Raw genomic sequence first — 24,511 nt, forward strand, 5'->3', positions numbered from 1 at the left:
GCAAGATGATGCCTGACCAAAGATCTATACAACTGAAGCCCAAGTTCCTCTCCTTTGTATTTCAGCTCCTTCGACACAAAGACCAACATTTCATTAGCCCTTTTAGTCTTCCTCATTCACAAAAGCTGAAAAATATTAGCTGAAGTGTGACGTTCCAACACTTCAGAATCCAGTTACCATTGTAATTGGAAATAATGAAGTCAAAGTTAAGCAATTCTTCACAAGGTACACTAATGCTTTTTATTAAAGCCATGATCATCTTTCTTTTTCAATGATAAGAATACTACAATAGGCTATATTCATTCTTTGATGCCAGATTTTGCTGAAGAGCTGAATTTTAAAAATGTCTAAAAGGGTTCAATCAGACATTTAAAAAAATTCAGCCATTTCACCAAAACCATCCAGCTCAAAATGTTTGTATTTTATGGGTATTCTAGTTAGAATCTGTATAAAGAAATTTCTGAATTTGTGGATGACAACAAAGCAATCAATGCCAAGGAAAACTGCAACAAAGTACTGCAAGACATTCAGAAAATTGCAGAATTACAAGTTAATTAAAAGTTCAATACAAAAAAATCTGTTTTGTAACAGAAATTGTCATTCTTCTTTCATCAACTTAAATAAACACAACTACATTAATGTACTGAAGTATAAAGAACTCAAAAACTTAAAAGCTAAAATCTTAATGAGTTACATTTGAATTTTCTTTTCAAAATGGCTTTACATAAGAACATAAGAAATAGGAGCTAGAGTAGGCCATCAAGCCCTTCGAGCCTGCCCTGCCATTCAATAAGATCATGGCTGATCTGTCGTGGCTCAGTTCCACGTTCCCGCCCTCTCCCCATAACCCTTAATCCCCTCGCTTATCAAAAACCCATCAACCCGCGTCTTAAAAATATTTAGCCAGGCAGCCTCCACCACTTCAACGGGCAGAGAATTCCAGAGATTCACCACCCTTTGAGTGAAGAAGTTCCTCCTCAACTCCATTCTAAACCGCTCCCCCTTTATCTTGAGGCTGTGCCCCCTATCCTACTGTCCTTTCTGAGCGGGAAGAGTCTCTCCACCTCTATCCTATCCATCCCATTCATCATCTTATATGTCTCAATGAGATCTCCCCTCATTCTTCTAAACTCTAACGAGTACAAGCCTAGTTTATTCAGCCTCTCCTCATAGTTCAACCCCGTCAACTCCAGTATCAGCCTAGTAAACCTCCTCTGCACTCCCTCCAAGGCCAAAATATCCTTGCGTAAGTGCAGCGACCAAAACTGCACACAGTACTCCAGCTGCGGCCTCACCAATGCCCTATACAGCTGCAGCAAGACCTCCCTACTTTTATATTCAATCCCCCTGCTATGAAGGCCAGCATCCCATTAGCCTTCCTGACCACCTGCTGCACCTGCAGGCTGCGTTTTTGCGACTCATGCACAAGGACCCCGAGGTCCCTCTGCACCGTCGCCTGCTGCAGTTTTTCGCCACGTAAGTAATAGTCCTTCCTACCATTATTCCTACCAAAGTGGACCACCTCACACTTGCCAACATTAAATTCCATTTGCCAGTTCCTGGCCCATTCGCCCAGCCTACCCAGATCCTTCTGCAGACTCTCCACACCCTCCGCGCAATTTGCCGTTCCACCAATCTTGGTGTCATCAGCAAATTTCGACACCATACACTCGGTTCCCTCCTCCAGATCATCTATATAAATGGTAAAAAGCTGAGGCCCCAGCACCGACCCCTGGGGCACTCCACTAGTCACCAACCGCCAATCCGAATAGCACCCATTAACTCCCACTCTCTGCCTCCTATTTGACAACCAATCCTCTATCCACGCTAACACCCTACTCCCAACTCCATGCCCCCTTACCTTCTGCAATAACCTCTTGTGAGGCACCTTGTCAAACGCCTTCTGAAAATCAAGAAAGACCACATCCACCAGCTCTCCTCTATCCACCACCCGAGACACATCCTCATAGAACTCCAATAAATTTGTCAGACACGACTTCCCCTTAACGAAACCATGCTGCGTCTGCTCTGTCAAGCAATTCCTCTCAAGATGCCTCGCTATTTCCTCCTTGATGACGGATTCTAACATTTTACCTACAACAGACGTTAAACTAACTGGCCTATAATTCCCTGCCTTTTGCCTGCCACCCTTCCTAAACAACGGCGTAACATTAGCCGTTTTCCAATCTTCCGGCACTTGCCTGGAATCCAGCGACGTTTGCAAAATAACCACCAAGGCATCCACTATCACCTTCGCCATTTCTTTCAGAACCCTTGGATGCATTCCATCCGGTCCTGGGGACTTGTCCACAATCAGTCCCTCCAGTCTGTCGAGCACCGCCTCTCTAGTAACAATAATGTCATCGAGACCCTCCAGTCCTACCTCCCTTCCATCGCTAACACCCGGCAAATTATTCACGTCCTCCTCCGTGAAGACCGAAACAAAAAAGTTATTCAAGACCTCAGCCATTTCCCCATCCCCTACCACTAAGTCCCCCCTCTCATCCTCTAAGGGTCCAACGTTCACCCTAGCCAGCCTCTTCCTTTTTATATATTTAAAAAAACTCTTGCTATCCTTTTTTATATTAAGCACTAGCCCAGCTTCATAGTTTCTCCTACCCTTCTTTATCAACTTCTTTGTCAATCTTTGTTGACATTTAAACCTCTCCCAATCCTCTTCTCGTCCACTACTCTTAGCTACTCTAAACGCCTCCGTTTTTAATTTAACACTTTCCTTCACCTCCTTCGTTATCCACGGCTTATTACCTCTCCTCCTACGGTCCTTTTTAACCATCGGAATAAATTTCTGCTGAGCACCAAGAAAGATCTCCTTAAAGATCCTCCACTGCTCCTCAACGCGCTACCCCAGTCAACATTCGCCAATTCTTCTCTCATCCTACCGTACTCCCCTCTGTTCAAACAAAGGACGCGTGTCCGGGAACCCACTTTCTCCTCCTCCATCTGCACCAGAAACTCCACCATACAATGATCACTCTCCCCAAGAGGATCCTTCACCGCGAGGTCCCTAATTCTACCCGCCTCATTACATAACACCAGATCCAAGATAGCTCGCTCCCTCGTCGGCTCCAACATACACTGTTCAAGGAAACTATCCCGACAACATTCCAAGACCTCCTCCTCGAGCCCACCGCGTCCAACATGGGTCGACCAATCAATATGTAGATTGAAATCCCCCATAATTATCGCCGTTCCATTCCTGCACACCGCACTTATTTGCACGTTAACAGCCCGCCCCACCTCCAGATCATTATTCGGGGCCTATAGACGACACCCACCAGCATCTTCCTCCCTTTGCTGTTCCTAATCTTCACCCACAACGATTCCACTTTCTGCTCTTTGGTTCCTATATCATCCCTTGCTACCACCCTGATACTATCCTTAATCAGCAGAGCTACGCCCCCGCCCCCCCCCCCGCTTTTTTCCTCCCGCCTATCCTTCCTAAACACTTGATACCCCTTGGACATTCAGCTCCCAGTCCCTGTCACCTTGCAGCCACATCTCTGTAATGGCCACCAGATCATATCCATTTGTGCTGACCTGCGCCACCAGCTCATCCACTTTATTCCGAATGCTTCGTGCATTCAGATAAAGTGCCTTGATCCCAGCCTTCACCTGGACCCTATTTGCCAGAACACCACCAACCATACTCACGCCCCCTACTACCTTTATTATTGGGACATCCTCAGCCTCTTCCCTTACCTGTACCCTCTCCTTAACTTTAGACCCCGTACTGTCACCTACCCTCGCACCCTCCCCCCCCAAATTAGTTTAGAGCCCTGTCTACAGTCCTATTTACACGGTTCGCCAGGACTCTGGTCCCAGCACGGTTCAGACCAACCCCATCCCACCTGAACAGGTCCCACCTACCCCAATACTGATGCCAATGCCCCATAAATTCAAACCCATTCCTCCCACACCAATCCCTGAGCCACCCATTCACTTCCTTAATCCTATCTACCCTACGCCCGTCTGCACACGGTTCAGGTAGTAATCCAGAGATAACCACCTTGTCAGTTCTACTTTTTAATTCCATTCCCAACTTTTCATACTCCCTCCCCAGATCCTCAGTTCGCATTTTGCCTATGTCGTTGGCACCCACATGTACCACAACGACCAGATTCTCACCCTCCCATTCCAGGTTCCTCTGCAGCCCAGATGCGACATCCCGGACCCGAGAACCAGGCAGACATAAGAACATAAGAAATAGGAGCAGGAGTAGGCCATCCAGCCCTTCGAGCCTGCCCCGCCATTCAGTAAGATCATGGCTGATCTGTCGCTGCTCAATTCCACTTTCCCGCCCTCTCCCCATAACCCTTAATCCCCTCTCCTATCAAAAACCCATCAACCCGCGTCTTAAAAATATTTAGCCAGGCAGCCTCCACCACTTCAACGGGCAGAGAATTCCAGAGATTCACCACCCTTTGAGTGAAGAAGTTCCTCCTCAACTCCGTTCTAAACCGCCCCCCTTTTATCTTGAGGCTGTGCCCTCTAGTCCTACTGTCTTTTTTGAGCGGGAAGAGTCTTTCCACCTCTATCCTATCCATCCCATTCATCATCTTATACGTCTCAATGAGATCTCCCCTCATTCTTCTAAACTCTAACGAGTACAAGCCCAGTTTATTCAGCCTCTCCTCATAGCTCAACCCCCTCAACTCCGGTATCAGCCTAGTAAACCTCCTCTGCACTCCCTCCAAGGCCAAAATATCTTTGCGCAGGTGCAGCGCCCAAAAATGCACACAGTACTCCAGTTGCGGCCTCACCAATGCCCTATACAGCTGCAGCAAGACCTCCCTACTTTTATATTCAATCCCCCTCGCTATGAAGGCCAGCATTCCATTCGCCTTCCTGACCACCTGCTGCACCTGCAAGCTGGGTTTTTGCGACTCATGCACAAGGACCCCGAGGTCCCTCTGCACCGTCGCCTGCTGCAGTTTTTCACCCCGTAAGTAATAGTCCTTCCTACCATTCTTCCTACCAAAGTGGACCACCTCACACTTGCCAACATTAAATTCCATTTGCCATTTCCTGGCCCATTCGCCCAGCCTATCTAGATCCTTCTGCAGACTCTCCACACCCTCCGCACAATTTGCCGTTCCCCCAATCTTGGTGTCATCAGCAAATTTCGACACCCTACACTCGGTTCCCTCCTCCAGATCATCTATATAAATGGTAAAAAGCTGAGGCCCCAGCACCGACCCCTGGGGCACTCCACTAGTCACCATCCGCCAATCCGAATAGCACCCGTTGACCCCCACTCTCTGCCTCCTATTTGACAACCAATCCTCTATCCACGCTAACACCCTACCCCCAACTCCATGTCCCTCGACCTTCTGCAATAACCTCTTGTGAGGCACTTTGTCAAACGCCTTCTGAAAATCTAGAAAGACCACATCCACCGGCTCTCCTCTATCCACTGCCCTAGTCACATCCTCATAGAACTCCAGTAAATTTGTCAGACACGACTTCCCTTAAATGAAACCGTGCTGCGTCTGCTCTATCAAGCAATTCCCTTCAAAATGCCTCGCAATTTCCTCCTTAATGACAGATTCCAACATTTTACCTACCACAGACGTTAAAGTAACTGGCCTATAATTCCCCGCCTTTTGCCTGGCACCCTTCTTAAACAACGGCGTAACATTAGCCGTTTTCCAATCATCCGGCACTTCCCCGGAATCCAGCGACGTTTGGAAAATAACCACCAAGGCATCCACTATAACCTCCGCCATTTCTTTCAGAACCCTCGGATGCATTCCATCCGGTCCTGGGGACTTGTCCACAATCAGCCCCTCCAGTCTGTCGAGCACCGCCTCTCTAGTAACAGTAATGTCATTAAGACCCTCCAGTCCTACCACCTTTCCATCGCTAACACCCGGCAAATTATTCACGTCCTCCTCCGTGAAGACCGAAACAAAAAAGTTATTCAATACCTTAGCCATATCCCCATCCCCTACCACTAGGTCCCCTTTCTCATCCTCTAAAGGACCAACATTCTCCCTAGCCAGCCTCTTCCTTTTTATATATTTATAAAAACTCTTGCTATCCTTTTTTATATTAAGCGCTAGCCCAGCTTCATAGTTTCTCCTACCCTTCCTTATCAACTTCTTTGTCAATCTTTGTTGACATTTAAACCTCTCCCAATCCTCTTCTCGCCCACTACTCTTAGCTACTCTAAATTCCTCCGCTTTTAGTTTAACACTTTCCTTCACCTCCTTCGTTATCCACGGCTTATTACCTCTCCTCCTACTATCCTTTTTGACCATCGGAATAAATTTCCATTGAGCACCAAGAAAGATCTCCTTAAAGATCCTCCACTGCTCCTCAACAGACCGTTCCTCCAACGCGCTCTCCCAGTCCACATTCGCCAATTCTTCTCTCATCCTACCGTACTCCCCTCTATTCAAACAAAGGACGCGTGTCCGGGAACCCACTTTCTCCTCCTCCATCTGCACCAGAAACTCCACCATACAATGATCACTCTCCCCAAGAGGATCCTTCACCACAAGGTCCCTAATTCTACCCGCTTCATTACATAGCACCAGATCCAAGATAGCTCGCTCCCTCGTCGGCTCCAACACACACTGTTCGAGGAAACTATCCCGGCAGCATTCCAAGAACTCTTCCTCGAGCCCCCCACGTCCAACATGGGTTGACCAATCAATATGCAGATTGAAATCCCCCATAACTACGGCCGTTCCATTCCTGCACGCCGCACTTATTTGCGCGTTAACAGCCCGCCCCATCTCCAGATCATTATTCGGGGGCCTATAGACGACACCCACTAGCGTCTTCCTCCCTTTGCTGTTCCTAATCTCCACCCACAACGATTCCACCCTCTGCTCCTTGGCTCCAATATCATTCCTTGCTACCACCATGATGCTATCCTTAATCAGCAGAGCTACGCCCCCCCCTTTTCCCTCCTGCCTATCCTTCCTAAACACTTGATAGCCCTGTACATTCAGCTCCCAGTCCCTGTCACCCTGCAGCCACGTCTCTGTAATGGCCACCAGATCGTATCCATTTGTGTCGATCTGCGCCATCAGCTCATCCACTTTATTCCGAATGCTTCGTGCATTCAGATAAAGTGCTTTCATCCCAGCCTTCACCTGGACCCTATTTGCCGCAATGCCACCAACTATACTCACGCCCCCTACTCCCTCTATTATTGGGACATCCTCGGCCTCTTCCCTTACATGTACACTCTCCTTAACTTTAGACCTCGTAAGGTCACCTACCCTCGCACCCTCCCCCCCCTAATTAGTTTAAAGCCCTGTCTACAGTCCTCTTTACTCTATTTGCCAGCACTCTGGTCCCAGCACGGTTCAGACCAACCCCATCCCGCCCGAACAGGTCCCACCTACCCCAATACTGGTGCCAATGCCCCATAAATTCAAACCCATTCCTCCCACACCAATCCCTGAGCCACCCATTCACTTCCTTAATCCTGTCAACCCTACGCCCATCTGCACACGGTTCAGGCAGTAGCCCAGAGATAACCACCTTGTCGGTTCTACTTTTTAATTCCATTCCCAGCTTTTCATACTCCCTCCCCAGATCCTCAGTCTGCATTTTGCTTACGTCGCCGGCACCCACATGAACCACAACGACCGGATTCTCACCCTCCCACTCCAGGTTCCTCTGCAGCCCAGCTGCGACATCCCGGACCCGAGCACCAGGCAGACAACACACCCTTCTGTACACTTTGTCATTGTGACAAAGGACAGTGTCAATACCCTTAACCCCACTATCCCCAATTACTACTACGTTCCTTTTCAGCTTCTCTTTGCCTATGTCCTGCGTCTGCATCACTGTACTGTGTGCAGTTTGCTCACCAGCCTCACCTCCCTCGTTCTCGTCCAGACTGGAAGCAAGAACCTCAAACCTGTTATGCAGATTGAGAGGCTGAGGCATCCACTCCCCGCCCTCCTGCCTCCGCTCAGCAGCCCCCTCTTGTTCCTGACCCTTAGAGTTAGCCAATCTGGGGGGGGGGGGGGAATGTCACTTGCACCCCATTGACAATGGCACCCTCTCTCCCCCTGATGAGCCTCAGTGTCTGTAGCCCAGAGGCCAGCTCATCTACCTTGAGCTGGAGTTCCTCTAGCAACCTGCACTTACTGCAGACATGGTCACTGGGAAGGACCCTGGGGTCCACCAGCTCCCACATCATACAGAAACAACACATCACATGCCCCTCCATTATTCACTATAGTAGTGTTGAAAATTTCAACACGAACTTACCTGGCCCTTTTTCTCCCCAGCCCTTTTGCTCCTAAGCCCTAATAGCTCACTCTGCTTCCCTCTCACTCCGCTGCCCACTGTCTACAGCAGGCCTCCTTTTAAACCTGGCGCTGTTTTAAAGCCTGCTCCCCCACAACTCCCTGCTATCCACTCCCTTAGAATTCTTAAAGTGGTAGATACAAAAAGCCTGCAAAAATGCTTTTAAATGATTTAAACAGTTCTACAAGGTAAGTTCTTACTACGAAAGTGCTTTAAACTTATTTAAACAGGTTTTTAACAGGTAATTTCTTATCTGTCTCTCTGCTCCTTCACTCGTCTGCTCCAGCAAACAAACTAACATTTAACTAAATAGACAGCACAAGAGTGAAAAAAAAATTCTTCCTTAAGTCATCAAAAAAACGACAAGCCTGCACGGTATTGTGTATTTCATCTCAATTTCATTGTCTGGCATAAGTGGCACAGCACAACACTGGGCCCTTTGATGCATGCATGTTATTTAAATAAGTATAACATTCCCATTGCATCTTTCCACCATCTCTCCCTCCTATTTGGCTATGACTATTTCGCCTTTGCATTTGAGTTATAAATCTTAGCTCAGTTTTTCAACTGCCCGACTGCCTGGATTCACTACAGTTCGCTTATCACTGCAACAGGTCCACAGCAGGTGCCGTCTCCCTTTGAGACATACAAGATGATGAATGGGATGAATAGGGTAGAGGTGGAGAGGTTCTTCCCACTCAGAAAGGACATTAGGACTAGAGGGCACAGCCTCAAGATGGGGGGGGGGGCAGTTTGGAATGGAGTTGAGGAGGAACTTCTTCACTCAAAGGGTGGTGAATCTCTGGAATTCTCTGCCCGTTGAAGTGGTGGAGGCTGCCTCGCTAAATATATTTAAGACGCGGGTAGATAGGTTTTTGGTAGGCAAGGGGATTAAGGGTTATGGGGAGAAGGCAGGAAAGTGGAACTGAGCCACTTCAGATCAGCCATGATCTTACTGAATGGCGGGGCAGGCTCGAAGGGCTAGATGGCCTACTCCTGCTCCTATTTCTTATGTTGTTATGAGTGCAGATACACTCAACCCTGGAACACCTAGGTAACAAAGATACCTATGTCACACTTCTATTCTTAGACTACGAACACCATTATTCCTATGAGACTCATCTCCAAACTTCATGGTCTGGGGCTCAGCTCCTCCTTCTGCAACTGGATCCTCGACTTCCTAACCCACAAACTGCAGTAAGGATAGGCAACAACAAGTACTCCATGATCATCCTCAGCCCCTTACACATCTTTGACTGTATAGCCAAACTCCCTTCCAACTCTATTTTCAAGTTTGCTGATGACACCATCGTTGTGGGTCAGATCTCCAACAATGACGGGACATAGTACAGACAAGAGATAGAGAATCTGGTGAGTTGGTGCAACGATAATTTCTTCCTCAGCGTCAACAAAACGAAGAAGATAGTCATCGACTTCAGGAAGCCAAGTGGAGGGCATGCCCCTGTTTACATCAATGGGGATGAAGTAGAAATGGTTAACAGCTTCAGGTTTTTAGGTGTTCAGATCACCAATAACCTGTCCTGGTGCCTCCATGCCAACACTATAGTTAAGAAAGCCCACCAAAACCTCTACTTTCTCAAGAGAGAAAGGAAATTTAGCATGTCAGCTATGATTCTCACTAGCTTTTACAAATGCACCACAGAAAGCATTCTTTCTGGTTGTATCACAGCTTGGTATGGCTCCTGCTCTGTCCAAGACCGCAAGAAACTACAAAGTGTCGTGAATGAAGCCCAGTACAACACTCAAACCAGCCTCACATCCACTGAGTCTGTCTATACTTCCCGCTGTCTCAGAAAAGCAGCCAGCATAATCAAGGACCCCATGCACCCCAGACATACTCTTTTCCACCTTCTTCCGTTGGGAAAAAGATACGAAATTCTGAGGTCACATGCTAACCAATTCAAAAGCAGCTTCTTCCCTGCTGCCACCAGACTTTTGAATGGACCTACCTCACATTAAATTGATCTTTCTCTACACCCTAGCTACAACTTTATAATACATTCTCCACTCTCCTTTTCTTCTCTACGTATGGTACACTTTGTCTGCATCGTGCACAAGAAACAATACTTTTCACTAAATACTAATACATGTGAAAATAAAAATAATAAATCAATTTTTTTGAATGCATGCTTATATACTTGTACTTTAGGAAATGACCAGCAAAATAATCATGCAAAGAGTAATAACAAAACAAAAAAAATTGAAAAGTGGATAGAGCTAAATCAGACAGTCAGAACTAATTATGACCAGGATCAGCTAATTTGTTAATAAATCAAAGCTTTTAAGAAATAAGTAATTTTACTCAAAGCCAGGCATTATTTACAAAAAACTAGGCACATCAATCTTGGCCACTTTAAAACAAAAATCAGATTCACTGTATACCAACAGTGGACAAACCTGAAGGACAACATCTGCTGAGTAATCCCTAGGTAAAAAGTGGGAGTTAAAAACAAGTCTCTTTCAGAAACAAACATTGTTTTCATTTCAGCAATTAAAAATAAATTATATACTCCACCACTACCATAACTTCAACACGTGTGATTCAATGTACCACTAAGAAAGATTCACTACGCAAGCAGTTTGAGCCAGCTCAAAGCCATTCGAAAAACGTGATCTGCAATACTCAGTACATGAACACTGTCTAATTTTTTTTACTCAGTATTCCATCACCAGGAAATGAATCACTGATGCAGCAGGTACAATTTCTGCTGGGATTTGGGAATTAAAGAGTATTTGAATTTTAAAAAATCTTTTGCATAAAAATGCAACACTATTTCAAATAAGCTCTACAGATCACACCCTAATCGACCATGTTTTAAAAAATGTATATTTACCCTTAGACCAGAAAGTTCCTGACTGAGCCAGCCACTGTGTGCTGGAAACACAATCATAGTGAAATCTCTCAAAATATCAGGGACAACCTTTTCATTTATAAACTTTGTTCAACTTTATTCGTAGAATCACTACAATACAGGAGGCGGCCATTAAGCTAGGCTCCCAGATTCAGCTGCTTAACAGCAAATGCACTCCAGGATAATGCATTTCATGCAAAGCACTGAGGCATTAGATATAACACAAGGCACCAGGTACCCCCAGAAAGCTTTTATCTAATTTGTATCTTCTTTCATAGGAAATGGTGAAAACAAACATTTTCATTGGCTGAAAACAATTTTTTAAAAATCTTGATATTGATGTAACAAGTTCAATCTTGGATGCAATTGCCTCAAACTGGTGAGACTGATAGATAGGAAGAAACTGTTCCTACTGCAGTAAGGATCAAAAACCAGGGAACAATGACTCATGATGAACAGCAAGAACTAGAGGTGATACAAGGAAATTTATTGGGTATTTTTTTACACAAAGCTGTGAGGATCTGGAATGCACTGCCTGACCATGTTGGTGGTAGAATCAATCGTGGTTTTCAAAAGGGACTTAAGTTAATTACCCAAATAGAAAAATATTACAAGGCTAGAGGAAAAAAGGCAAGAGATGATATATTAGCCTAAAAAACACGTGATTGCAAGTGTATTAAATATATTTGCAAATTTACAATAAAGAGTAGAAAAATATGAAGTATGGAGATGAACGACCAACATCTCAGATCAGAACGAATGCATAACACAACTTTTCAATAAATGCAGAAGAATGAAGCAGCTCTGCACATGATGCAAACAGAATAGCAAACTGAATCTGGACAACACAGATCCCAGTTACACTATCTTCATTTGTCATGTTGAAAGACTTTCAGCTGCCAAGAGCTCAAATCTCAGTTAACATGTGGTATCGGGACTCAACACTACAAAAAAATTAGAGACACTATTATACAAATGCACTAGGGTTGTATGGGGAGCATAAAAATCAAAGTGATTTAAAAGTGATGATTTAATTTGTTAGAACAATGCACAATATGGGGCAACGTGTCTGAAGTGTTGAAAAATCACAAAGCATGAGCCAGAGTATAAATAAGCAGACTGTTTCCAGTAGTTGAGTGGTTACAGACACAAGATTAAATGCAAGGTTCAGAACAGGAGACAAGAGAAATATCTCACAAAGTTGTGATGTTTTGGAATTGTTTTCAGGATTAGTGATTGATAGAAACTATGTCAATAAATAAGATTAAACTCAATCAATGAAAGAAAAAGGGAGAAAGGGATGTGGAAAAAGATAAGTAAAGGTGATTAGAACTATTTGCTCACTTGGAAGAAATAAAGTCAACAAAGACTTGAAGCAAATGGCCTGGTTGCATTGCAATTTCTATCTAATCATATTTTTTCAAAAAGGGAAGACATTAAAGTAATTGAAACAGGTAAAACAGAATTTGAAATTACTTTCCTTCACGTCAAAGAGATCTGATCCTACGTTTGTACCTCATAATTGTTGTCAAGATCACAAATTCATGACACACATTAATGCAAGCCTGATCCTATATGCTCAATGATTTTGGAATACCTAACAATTTTTTTCTGAGTACTTTCTTCTTTTCATATAAATTCTCCACATGATACTATTTTCCACAAGAGATATTGATGACTCTAAAGTATGGTTTCCCAAACTGTGGATTACAGTCTTGATGTGATTGCAATAAATAGACTTGAGTTGTGAGCTCCTCCTCCTTGAGGCAGCAAAGGTGATTGGGGAGCAGAGACTGCCCAGTCTGAAGGCTTGGCTGGACAGCCCTGGACCCATTGGGTCAATGCTGCCAAACAGCAAGGGGCAAATGGTGATCTTAAAGTGCTCTTTAATACCAGAAACTCATTTTTAGTGGAATGGGCCAAGGATATTTGTGTGCTTGCCAACCTTTGTGGAGACCAAGTGTAATGCAAGCACTAACAATGCTGGAAAAAAGTGGTTAGGCCACTGAGCCCAGAAGCTGAGTGGCAGCTTCAAATTTTATTGTATGCCTGGTCCTGTCTTGTCTGTTGTACAGGCTCCTTATCCAGCTAGCGACTACTTTGCAGGCACCAACAACTAAACATATGAATTAGGAGTACGCTAGTCAACTCTTTTAACCTGCTCCTTTATTCAATAAGATCACGCCTGATCTGATTTTAACCTCAGCTTGACATTCCTGGCTGCCCTTGAAAAAATTGGGTCGTGCAGGTAAGGCAGCGAGAAATTATTGAGAGAGTAGGAGGGAAGTTAGGAAGAAAAGTTGAGTTAGGGGAAGGGTTTGGGATGATAGGTAAGAGTTCCTGCATGTGGGTAGGGTGGGCAATTGGGGTTGGGGAGAGGCACAAGTGTATTGGAGTGACAGTGAGGGGTGTTGGGAGGTGGAGATGTGTGTCATGGAGAAAAGAGGCTGATTCCAGTGTGCAAATGGGGGGGTGGTTGAAAAGAGGGGTTTCCTGGCATCTTCTATCATCAATCATCAGGGAAAATGGAAAAGTTGGTAGGAATCTACACAAACATATAAAACAAGTTTTACAAAGTACCTGAAAAGTTTACATTTCTATCATGTAAGTGTAATCCAAAATAAATAAACATCATATAATGTTAATATGCTGCTGTTTTTGTGGGCATCTTGGGTCATGTTAATTTTCAGGTGTTAAAATATGGTCATCTTGGAAAATAGTTTGGGAATAACTGTGCTCAACGCACTTCTAATCACATAATTTTGCACATTATTTTCAGGTGGACATACTCAACACTGTCTGCCAGAATGTGTCCCCAGATGAAGCTTCCATGTGGATGTTGCAGATAAAATGTATGATAAAACCAATGTGACATTCTGCCTGAAGACACTCCCTCATTACATAACAATATATATCAACTTGAATAGGTGGCAAGTTATTACTCAACTCTTCCAAATGGAAAAAACATCCTAAAAATTATAAACTTGTGCAAATTATTGCAAAGAAAAAGTTACATTTTACCATGCAGTTTGTACACAATCTTCGTACTGAATGGCACTCAACTGTTTAATGTGACGCCTTTTCAAATTGCTGACAGGAAAAAAAGTAATCTGTTGAAAACATCCCGTTGCAAAACTAATGGCAAAAAGCAATATTAGGCATCTAAGTTAAAAGAATCCTCCCAATCAGCGCAAGCTAAACCAAAAATAAAAGACCTGAGGGAGTCATATATGGTCTTGCCTGGGGCACCAGATGGCTGAGTAAAGAGAATGTGGCAAAGTGCAGAGTTGCCCCCACCTCATGATTGTATTTCACCCCCATCCTGGGGCATCTAATGTACCCAGGGGAAGGGCATCCGGCCACAAGTATATGGGATAGTCTGAGGGCAGATCCGAAAGAGGGGCATCCTGCCACAAGTATATAGGATAGTCTGAGGACAGATCCAGGGGAGGGACATCCTACCATCACTGTATGGGATAGATTGAGGATCATCACTTGGGCTGCAAACATTAACATTGTGGTGGGTGGGGGGGGAGCCTGAGAGTTTAAACAGCAGCGTCTGTCAGCTCCACCTGTGACACTGACACACACGCAGTGACACTGACACACACGCAGTGACACAATCGATTTACTGTAAACAACAAATAAAACCTCTGCCTGGGTCGCTGGAGGTGGAACACATGGAAGTTTGCACCCTGTCTCCAGCTCTTAGAGCAGGGACCCCGCCCGGTCCGGGCTATTGGGGTGGGTGGTCAGTACCATAGCCCCAAACAAACACACACAGAGACAGAAGGCAAGTTTCTGGAAGAAACTCTCTCCTCCCGCCCCAATTCACCAAGAGCCCACAGCGGATCAACAACTCACTCTGCAAACCACCTCCCCCCCCTCCAACCCCCTCCTGAGGGGAGCAGGAAGCGGCTGCACCTCTCGGGACAGGGCGCAGACACGCCATCAGCTCCAACACTGAGCTCCAGAGCCCGGCCCCCGACAGTAATCCTCCCCCATCCCCGCCACCCAAAACACCCGCTCCCCGGTGTAAAGGGCCCAGAGGAGTGGGAGAACGGGTTGAAGGGGGGGGGGGGGGGGAAGCTGTTGGGGGGGGGGGGGGAAGCCCCTTCTCTCTCGGGTTCAAACACAGCCTCTCCTCCCCATTTTGCCCTCTCCCTCCCCCCGAGCTGACGGGGGGGGGGCGGTGGTGAGTGCCGCCGGTTATCCCTCCCGGTTTCACTCACCTCGCCTTCTTCCACCGCCCGCCTTGGACAGAACCAGAGCGCAGCAGCTCGACTTCCTGGTGAAGGCCAAACGGCGCAGGCGGAAACGCATTCAGCCCGGCTCCTCCCACCCTCCGCCCGGTGAGTGACAGCCGCTCCCGCCCTCCACCCGGTGAGTGACAGCCGCTCCCGCCCTCCGCCCCGCTCCCTGTTGACGTCGCGAATCCCGCCTGCCGCTCGCTCGCTCGCCCTCGCCCGCTCGCCGCCTCCACCCCACCCCCCCAACCTTCCCCGCGAGCATCAACTGCCACTCTCTCGCCACCACCAATATGGCCGCGGCAACACGCCGCTGTCTCCATCGTTGCCGCCAAAGACAGCCAGGGCGGGCAACAAGAGTGCACCCCCATTTCCCCGCCCTCCACTTCCTCCCCTCTTTCCCAGTCCTGTCCCGGGTAGTCAGTCTGCTGGCGGACCTGTCTGCAACGGTATGGAGGTGCTGGCACTGGACGAGGGTAAACACAGTAAGAAGTCTCACAGCGCCGGGTTAAAGTCCGACAGGTTTATTTGGTAGCAAACGCCACTAGCTTTCAGGGCGAGCTCACCACTCGTATGACGAAGGGGCAGAGCCCTGAAAGCTAGTGGAGTTTGCTACCAAATGGACCTGTCTGCAGCCGACAGTCTGGCTGGAAGATGGGCATCATTTCACTGGAATGAAGTGAGATGCTGCTGATTTAGGGAAAAAAACGAATATCAAAAACGAGAGAGGAATTTTTTTTTGGCAATGTTGTCCCTTTATTATGATTTTTAAGTAAAGTTCAAGTTTATTTTTCGGTGCCACTAGTAGGCCTACACTAACACTGCATTGAAGTTACTGTGAAAATCCCCTAGTCGCCACATTCTGACACCTGTTCGGGTTACACCGAAGGAAAACTTAGCATGGCCAATGCATCTAACCAGACTGTGAGAGGAAACTGAAGAACCCGGAGGGAACCCATGCAGACACAGGGAGAATGTGCAAACTCCGCATAGACAGTGACCCTAGCCAGGAATTGAACCCAGATCCTTGGCGTTGTGAGGCAGCAGGGCTAACCACTGTGCTACCAAAGTGAGATGCTGCTCATTTAGAACAAAAAAGGGATTTTTTTGGGAATGTTGTCTCATTATTGTTATTTAAATAGATTATAACACACCCTGTTTTTTAAAATCTCAAACCAATGTGAGTAAAAGGAGTTAAGGTACAGTTCAATCATAACATAACTCAATAGTAGAATAGACTCGATGGATTAAGAACATAAGAACATAAAAAATAGGAGCAGGAGTAGGCCATCCAGCCCTTCGAGCCTGCCCCGCCATTCAATAAGATCATGGCTGATCTGTCGCTGCTCAGTTCCACTTTCCCGCCCTCTCCCCATAACCCTTAATCCCCTCTCCTATCAAAAACCCATCAACCCGCGTCTTAAAAATATTTAGCGAGGCAGCCTCCACCACTTCAACGGGCAGAGAATTCCAGAGATTCACCACCCTTTGAGTGAAGAAGTTCCTCCTCAACTCCGTTCTAAACCGCCCCCCTTTTATCTTGAGGCTGTGCCCCCTAGTCCTATTGTCTTTTTTGAGCGGGAAGAGTCTTTCCACCTCTATCCTATCCATCCCATTCATCATCTTATACGTCTCAATGAGATCTCCTCTCATTCTTCTAAACTCTAACGAGTACAAGCCCAGTTTATTCAGCCTACTCCTGCTGTCCGATCCTTACTCAAAGTCTTCATTTCATATTCCACATAAAGACATTTCAAATGCATCTCTGAGTTCTGACAAAGGGTCATCCTAACTCGAAAGGTTGGCTCTATTCTCTGCCTACAGATACTGTCAGAACTGTTGAGTTTCTCTAGCATATTCTGTTTCTGTTTCAAGTGCATCATTATTTATTAACCCTTGTTCCCATTTCCAAAATCCAAAATGTTCTTGTTTTTTCATGTCTTTGCTAACCAAGCCTTGAACAAATTTCAATAAGACAATCAATATTTCAGAAAATGAAGAAGGACTGAATCCCAAAAGCCTTATTCCATGTGCACCTTTTCAAAGGAATATGGTCCCAGGTGGGACTGTAAAACACAGGTAGACACAATTTCAATCAACATAAGAGGTTAAAATTAGCAATCACTCATCTGAACTAGTCCCATTTGCCTGAATTTGGCCCATAGCCCTTTAAACCTTTCCTATCCATGTTCTTGTTCAAATGCCTTTTAAACGTTGTAATTGTATCTGCCTCTAACACCTCTGGCAGCTCATTCTATATGCGTACCACCTTCTGTGTGAAAAAGTTGCCCCTCAGGTCCCTTTTAAATCTTTGTCCTCTCACCTTGGATTATACCCTTGAGTTTTGGACTCCCCTACCTTAGAGAAAAGACATTTGCTGTTCACCTTATCTGTGCCCCTCATTATTTTATAAATCCCTATAAGGTCACTCCCATCCGCTTACACTCCAGAGAAAAAAATCCCAGCCTATCCATCCTTCCCTTATAACTACCTCTTTGACCAGGATTTTGCTCACCTGTTTCTCTATAACTCTGTAATGCTATATCAGAGCAACTGATCAGAGCGACTTAAAAATCAAAATACCTTAGATACATTCCAGAGGAAATATTGGCAACATGAAAGTCACATTTCCTCATTTTATTTTCTTTCAAAGGGATGTGTGTTATTTTGCAAACTGATCTTGGGGAAAATTATAATGGTAACTATTTACTGTGATGCAGAAATGGTGAAAGTGTTTGTGACTTTTTTTATTGTGTGTAACTTCAATGCATTGTATACTTTAGAGAAAATAAACTGCTCTAACATAGGGTATATCTGAAACATCAACTTCCCTTTTACCTTGCAAGATACTGACTGGACTTGCTTTCTATATCCAACATTTCTGTGTTTGTTTCAAATTGTTAGAATAGCACATAAAAAAATGTTGACTTTGATGTAATTTAGTTAATGATGATCTTAAAGTTTACGAACAATGGCACACCACATTTCTGACATCTTCAGCATTGTTTTAAGATCTCCTTCAAACAAAAATGCTGCTCTAGGATTAAATCACTTCAAACAACAGAGATTCTGCAGAAGCAAACAGGACCAGTTGTTCATGGTTGAAGTACTCTTTTTCCCAAAGGCATATCCAAGAGAAAGAAATGTCACTGGTGTAACTACAGTAGCAACACTTAAAGAAAAACAAATTAAACCAACTTGTTGAAACAAGAAATAATTTTGAATTTAAAAAAATCAAAAGCTTTTGAAAGTGTTTTTGATAAGCAAAATTGGTCTTTGGTACTAGAACAAATGCAGTATTTTATAGCCTCTTTGTTGTTTGCAGATTACCCTACCATTCTGTGACCTGTACATTTCAATATTGTCCTGCCAAGGCCACTTGCAAATTATCTGTATGTACACAGAACAGAAGCACTGTCCCTCGGGTATACTACTACAACATTTTATCAGGCCAAGCACTATTTTTTAAACCAAACTTAAGTTTCCTATTTTCAGTGCTACAATTTATCTTTTGATTGGGAAGATGCTGTTCCAATTCACAGCTAGGAGGTGAGCAAACTTCTTATACTGAGACCGAATGATCTCAGTTGGGGAAACAGTGGGATCTTGATAACCAGCCTCCAATATCTTGCAAGCAAGAAGGTGCAGTGTGCCGAATTTCCCCCTCTTGATTGTGCTATGACTCCTGCTCCAAGTACTTGTTGTCAGGTGAGGACAAAGAGGGTCTCCGACAGTGAAAGAGCTATCAACACTAAATGTCTAAGATCATATTCGCAAGGACAAAACACAGCCTTTTACTCTCCCTGATCACAAAAATACAAGTCTTCATATTTCTCAGTTTTGATGCTTCTCACAAGAGTTTAAACCAGGCTGCATGATGGCACAGTGGTTAACACTGCTACCTTACAGCGCCATCAGCCCAGGTTTGATTCCAACCTTGGGTCGCTGTCTGTGTGGAGTTTGTAAATTCTCCTCATGTCTGTGTGGGTTTCGTCCGATGCTACGCTTTCCTCCCACAGTCCAAAGATAAGTAGGTTAGATGGATTGGCCATGATAAATTGCCCTTTAGTGTCCAAAGATGCGTAGGTTGGGTGGATTAGCCATGATAAATGTGTGGAGTTATGGGACGAGGACAAGGGGAGAGCCTGGCAGGGATGCTCTTTCGAAGAGTCGGTGCAGACTTGATGGGCCAAATGGCCTCCTTCTGCACTGTAGAAAATCTATGCTTTTAGACCACAGGCATTAATTGACATTTACCTTAAGAATGTAAAGTCCCCATAACAAAGTATGATAAAAAGATACGGCACAAGTGGCCTGTGGCACATTGAACTGTTGCACTACCACATCGGACAACCGGGTGATGGTGCTGCACTTGTGATTTCTCAACTCTTCAGTTCCTACTATGGATATGCGTGTGAGGACATTACTCCCGAGGGTAAATATCTCTTCACACGGAGCAAATAAATCTAGAGATCATTCACAACTGAATCACATGCGCATCACCTAAATATCACTGACAGAAAGGCTGACATTGCCTCAGGATCCTAATCATTGTTCAGTGGTCTTTGTCAGAATTGTATGGACACTGACTCCAAACAGGATTTGCAGATGCAGCTATGATATTTTTCCATCCTCCACCCCCACAATTAAATAGCCTGCCAACATTCATACATGAAGTGTGATTACTTGGGCAGTGTACTGGAGGGCACCAGTGCATGTCAAAATACACCACACCTGGAGTTAATACCTTCAGGAGAGGAGAGACGGAGAGGGAAGAAAATTGAAAAACGAGAAGTGAGGGAAACAGATGAAATGGGATACCGGGAGACCTGTGATTTTTCCAATGATTACATTTTAGATGTGAAATATTTTTGCACGGGGTCGTAATTGCCAACCATTCCTTTTCTTTTATTCCAGATGACCTCAAAGAATCCCCACAGTGCAGAAGGAGTCTGGTCGGCCGATCAGTTCTGCACCGTTCACGATCCCATCCAGGCCCTATCCCCATAACCTCTCCTATTCACCCTGTTAGTCCCCCCTGATACCAGGTGCAATTCAGCATGGCCAATCCACCTAACCTGCACATCTTTGGACTGTGGGAGGAAACCAGAGCACTCGGAGGAAATCCACGCCGATGTGGAGTGCAGACTCCACACAGGTAGTCACCCGAGGCTGGAACTGAACCCAGGTGCCTGGCGCTGTGAGGCAGCAGTGATAGCCACCATCTCATTTTTAACTTTTGTCCTGAATGCTATCTAATTGGATTTGCATGAAAAATATATCTTTTCCTCAAGGTTTTTCTTCAAGAAACAGTTGAAGCTGTTTTGTAATTTTCTTCATATAAAGTGTTTGCTGGCTTTTGCCAGAAAGCTAGATCCAGCATAAGAACTGTTTCCCCACCCACTCTAGAACATAATTTACCTCACTGAGTCAATTATCTTGCACTGCGACATGAAGTGATTCACAACTCAGTGACACTGCTTGTCTGCAGAGCGGTACATGACTCACTGAGAGATCAGGAAACAAGCTTTGGAAAATGTGTAGGTGGATTATGACCTGCGTTTGTGCTTTGGTATGCTTTATCTAGTTCTTCTTTTCCCTTTATCAACTTTATTTCGAGTGATTTCACCCCCCCCCCCCCCCCCCACCCCCATCATTCAGGGAGACTTGCAGTCTGCAAGTATTGTTCCTTCAATTTTGAACCGTGATTACATATCTAGAATAATTAATAATGTACAGTAAGTGTACAAATACGTAAACACTATCCTGAGTTTGTTTCTGGTAATTATATGCACAAGAGGTGCAACCATAAGCACCAGCCTGAATCTGTGAGGTATGTTATACATCACTGCAGTTTGTTCCATTGCCTACTTTTTTTTGCGTTGTTTTCCTGACTTTCAGGATCCAGTAATAACACTCTCTTTAATAAAGCTGTTTTCTGGTGGTGTTTGACATTTTTATTTTGCTTTCCAACTCGCCATTTCCTTATCCTTCTGCTCCTCTCCCTTGGGCTAAGCCAACAGAAGGAAATTCATTTGAGATCCAATAAAGATATCATACTGATAACTTTCAAGGAACAGGCTATAAAATCCGAGCATTATGCCCATCTCACAGTGGTTGCCAGAAGGTCAGGTGATTTCTGTTTGTGCTTTCTGAACAGACAGAATATTTCACAAAATGTGGTGGCAGGCAGGAAGGTCAGCGTGACTCCCATCAGCCAGCAGGGCGGGTCGCCAAGCCAGATCATCTGCTTCTCAGCTCATTATTTATACATAAACAAGCAGTGCATCAAATCTTGTGGCCTGCCGTTATTCCATTGGGTCGAAGTTCCAGCTGCTATATTTAAATGGCACCCACGCAGAGCAGGATTTCTTGAGGTGAGTGATGCCCCCAGCCGGCGCTCCCCACCCCCCCCCCCCCCCCACCCCCAAGAAGAAGCAAGCCCTCTGCCCGTAAGTTCATCAACAGGTACCTGTAGAGACTCCTTTAGGCAGTCCAGGGACGGCAGGACGTCCTCTATTCTTGTGATGGGAGCCAGAGGCCCATCAACCTCACAAGACAGGCTTGGGAGGAGGTTACTTGGGAAGTCAGCACCTGTGGACCTCAGAGAAAGGCTTGCCCTCCAGTGCCAAAAAGGATGAATGATCTCATCTGCTCTGCCAAGGTAAGTTAACCTTCTCCTGACTCTCAACTCATACCTTCATCAGACTTTTGCAGGGGTACAGTCCACAGGGATCTCTCACACATTATTAGCAGAAGAGACATCACCATGCATTCTCTCACACATTATTTAACATGTTAATCTCTTAACATCCTACACAAGTCTCACCTTCAGCCCTTACATAGGACCAATCAGCACACAGACCAGGCAGGCACGTTTATCATCTACACTTACATCTGTCCTGTTCACAGTCTACCCATCTGTCTTTATGCAGAATAAGATCACCCACAGCGAGAAGGAGAGGTTCCAGAGCAGAGGAGCTCAGGCCATACAAACCTCTTGAGGAGCTGGCTTGCGAAGACAGTGAGCGTTCCTGGCTAAAGGTGAGATCAGCATTTCCCAACAAGCCAGAGAGTGAGTCATCACCCACTCACCTGACACTGTGAGTGCTATTTACTATAGGTGACTCTCTAGCCAATCACTAAATATTTCTTATCCATCTTACAACCACCAGCAAGAAATGGCAATGGGAAGCCAGTAGCCAGGTCATCCGCTCCAGCCCCTAGAGCACCTTGGATGAGGAGACTGAGGAAGCATCCAAGGAAGACTCATCACAGCATTCACCTGCATCCTGCACAGAGACACTCTGCTTGGTAGGTCCTAGTACTACAGCAGGTGGACACAGCTCAGAAACCTGTCCAGACAGAGGCAGTGACAGCCAAGTCAGCGACACTATAAGAACTGCTGGAGGCCCGTCTCATGCTGAGTTCGTTCAATGTTGACCCTTTTGACTCAGCTCTCAGAAATATGTTGGAGCTCCAACAACAGGCAGAGTTGACAGAGGTGTTCACCAGATTACAACAGAGACGGAGGAATCTGTATATGTTCTGACAGATGTTGTGGCTCTGATGTGCAAGCATTGAGGGCACCATTGGAAGAATGGTATCTATCATGGAGATCCTGATTCTGTACTTTATGCCTGATATGCACTCAGACCTGTATGCCATCACTGTAGCCATGACTGGGGTCTATCAGTGGCTAGACAAGAGGGGAGCAGCGCACCTCAATCTTCCTCCAGGTGACCCTCCTCCTCAAGGAGGCAATGATAGCTCCAGAGGCACCTACAAGGAGGAGGAACATCAGCCAGGCACCCCAAGACTCCCCTGGAGTATCCAACCAGTCCAAATTCCTCTATCTGTGACTCCAGCCAAGGAGGGAGCACTGTGCCACAGCAGGAGACCCAAAGCAGATCAGTGATCCCTAGGCCTCGGGTCTCCAGAGGACAAATGCCAAGGTCATCTCAGACAACAGGGTGTAGCAGTGAGCAGGCTGCTGCTATTCCGCCTCTGCTGTGGATGTTGGAGGTGGACTTAGATGTAATGGTAGGGTTAGGAAGTACTGAGAGCACTATGATGGCACAGGTATTCAGTCACTGTATATAATTTGCACATCTGTCACTATGTTTTGCTTTTCTGAAAGTCCCATCTGGTGAATGGCTCTTCCATGTGGTGTAATGCTCTGAGGTTATCCAAGTATAACAGATGCCCCTACTTCTCATTTATCTCCTCTCATGTCCCCCAGGTGTCTCACTCGATCTCAGTTCAGTTAGTCACCTTTATGTCCACAGAAGCAAAATTGACAAAGCCAGTTGCCAAAGCCATCAGCATGGCAGTTGGATATTCATATAAAAGACTTGCATTTGAGGATCACATAATGTGGCCTCATGAGTATAGATTTTGCAAGTTTGTTTATTCTCCTAATGCTGCTGCACTGACATCATTGTCTGTGGATATATGCGTTACTTTGGAGTCATTCCAAGCTGATGCATTTTTCAATGGCTTCCATGTAATATCTGTCTGGTTTGGGTGTGGATTATAATTTTAGTAACAGCCTGGGACCTTAGTTGTTCATGGTGGCCTGCAGCTTGTTGTTGGGATTATGTATACAGCTAAACATTATCCCTATATTAATTCCCATTCTCCTCTTGTATGATGCAGAGCAATGGAACTAGCTAATACTTGGTGACCCTTGAAATGTCTGCTAGATGACCACGACAATGCAAGGTTAGAGATGCGTGTCTAGCTTCATGATGCTTGTTTTGTACCTGAAGTTTTGGCTAGCATGCCTTGACAAAATCCCTGTGCTAGCCCTTAGAAGGGCAATCGACAATGTTATCCGATCATGACAGTGCTATCAATGTTTAAGCTTCCCCATGTGTATTGTAATCTGCTGGGATGAAAATGTGGAAGCTTCTAATGGGATGAGAAAGAAGCTCCAGTAAATTTGCATTGTGGCCTTTATTATTAGTGCAGTTACTAAGTAATGCTTAAATGTGGGCCAACTCACTCCCAGATGCCATGGCAATGTGGATGTGAATTTGAGAAGCTCCCCATGAAGGCTGGGTCATGAGTGCTTGTCAATGCTCAGAGCATGGT

General features: G+C 45.3%; 1 protein-coding gene across 3 annotated transcripts in view; it reads right to left on the reverse strand.

Annotated features, from left to right (window-relative positions):
• The window catches only part of taok3a (TAO kinase 3a), a 136,360-nt gene extending 120,857 nt beyond the window's left edge, over positions 1-15,503 (reverse strand). For all 3 annotated transcript variants that reach the window (XM_080208421.1, XM_080208422.1, XM_080208420.1), the window contains exon 1: positions 15,401-15,503. The gene's annotated coding sequence lies outside the window, so the exon portion shown is untranslated. The remainder of the gene's footprint in view (positions 1-15,400) is intronic.
• Positions 15,504-24,511: the final 9,008 nt, after the last annotated feature.

The sequence above is a fragment of the Carcharhinus amblyrhynchos genome, chromosome 20 (assembly GCF_965287045.1).
Source record: "Carcharhinus amblyrhynchos chromosome 20, sCarAmb.v2.hapA, whole genome shotgun sequence".
In the NCBI taxonomy this organism is placed as follows: Eukaryota; Metazoa; Chordata; class Chondrichthyes; order Carcharhiniformes; family Carcharhinidae; genus Carcharhinus; species Carcharhinus amblyrhynchos.